This window comes from Sinocyclocheilus rhinocerous, unplaced genomic scaffold, assembly GCF_001515625.1.
Source record: "Sinocyclocheilus rhinocerous isolate Xijiao unplaced genomic scaffold, SAMN03320098_v1.1 scaffold1696, whole genome shotgun sequence".
NCBI lineage: Eukaryota > Metazoa > Chordata > Actinopteri > Cypriniformes > Cyprinidae > Sinocyclocheilus > Sinocyclocheilus rhinocerous.
The window spans coordinates 110,834-113,053 of NW_015628374.1; positions in this window are offsets into that span (position 1 = coordinate 110,834).

Sequence of the window (2,220 nt, forward strand, 5' to 3'; positions counted from 1 at the left end):
TATATATATATATATATATATACACTGCTGTTCAAAAGTTTGGGATCAGTAAGCATTTTCATGTTTTTTAAAGAAGTCTCTTATGCTAATCAGGGCTGCATTTATTTGATCAGAAATACAGAAAAAAAAAACTGTAAAATTGTGAAATATTATTGCAATTTAAAATAACTCTGAAAATTCAGCTTTGATCACAGATATAAATTACATTTTAAAGTATATTAAAATAGAACACTGTTATTTCAATTATAATAATATTTTACAATATTACTGTTTTTTTCTGTATTTTTGATCAATAATAAATATACACAGTACACACACTTATATTACGTAAACAATAACTTTTATTTTGGATGCGATAAATCGTTTGACAGCACTAATATATATAGTTTGAGTTTGTTTAATATTTTAATCATAATTCCCATAATTCCATTTTCATTTCACAGTTTAATGACTTTACTATTATTAGTCAGCCAGTGATTATATGAGTAGCATTCAAAAGTTCATGAAGGAACAAACACAATAATCAGGAGTGGAGATGCTCTCAGGTGACAGGAATGTGCATGTGCTCATGTAATGCAGACAAACTTGTCTGCAGGCTGACGTTACCATTTCCAGCAGTATCATAGAGACTGTGTCATTTTACCTGACACGAGTACAACAATTACAATCCTGTCTATTACCTCCACTCAGCCCATGCTAAATATATTACAAGTGCAAAATTGATAAGGTTTGTCAAGTCTTGGTTGGTGACCCAAATCAAAGGAGATATTCTGGTCAATTCAATGTAAGTCTACCGCATTTTTTGGGTTTATTTATTTTAAAACTAAAAGTCAAAACGTGGAAAGGAAAAGTGGCCACACTTTAGAATACGTTTCCATTTAACTGCATTAGTTAACATGAAGTATCAATTAAAAATGAGCATTTTTAATCTAAATGTTTCACCATTTACTGACACATTATTAAAATCAATCAAAACTTGTATGTGAATATTATTTAATGGACTTGAGCTAACATGAACTAACAATGAATAGCTGTATTTTTGTTAACTAACATTACCAGAGATGAATAAATAACAAATAATAATAAAACAATGTAATAAACAATAAAACACAAAAAACGTAACACATGTATTTATCATTGTTTGTTAATGCATTATTAACAATAACTAATGGGTCCTTATTGTAAAAATAATAGCACACCAATTTAAAGTATCAGTCTGTGGCACAAATGAATGGGACATCTTGATGTATGTTAATAGTTAGGAGCAAGAGAGATGTTGCCTTATAGCGAGAACCACTTAAAGGGACAGTTCTCCCAAAAATAAAAATGTGCTGTTAATTCACTCACCGTCAGGCCAGCCAAGGTATAGGTGACTTGTTTTCTTCAGTAAAGATTTTTAGCTGAAACAGTGCTTGTTGATGATTCACAAAATGCAAGTTAGCGGCTGCCCGTTTTTGAGAATAAAAATAAAGAGCATATCAAGGAACACAAAATTGATTAACACCCGAGGCGCCTGACGATATATTGAGGTCTTATGAAGCAAAACGATCAGTCTGTGCAAGAAACTGAGCATTATTTACAACATTATCTGCACCGACCAAACCCCACGGTTGGGCACGTATGTGATTTGCAGATTAATTGCTATACATTTAACCATCATAGAGTGAAAGTCTGTCATTTGCACGCGTTTTGTCTGCCAATTCTCTGCGCAGAGCTCACGGGCGCTTCTACCTTTGGGAGTGGGCGGTCAAAAGAAATATAGTGCGGATTTGGCCCAATACAAAAATTATGGAGTTACATAAACACTAAGCAGTAGTCAGTGTTGGTCTACAATCCTAATCTGAAAGCGTTTGCTCTGCTCCGTACAGCCAGGGTTGCCAGATCTGCGTTACAAAACTAGCCAAATAGTCAGCCCAAAGTAGCGCAATGACCATATCCCAAATATCAAAACTCAACATATGTAATTTCCATACCTAAAGCACATAATTTACAGTGTTTGCAGTTTTTATTTTAAATTAATTCGCAGAGCAATGGTCAATGAGATCACACATTTGCTCTATGTGCACTGAAAAAAAAAAATTAATTGAATTGTTTTTAAGGTAAGTTGTTCCAATCAATTTATTTTAGCTACATTTAAATAAACAAATTTAGTTGACTAACTTTCAAAAAAAAAAAATTTATTTACATGTAGCTAAAATTAATTGTTTGCAACCACTTACC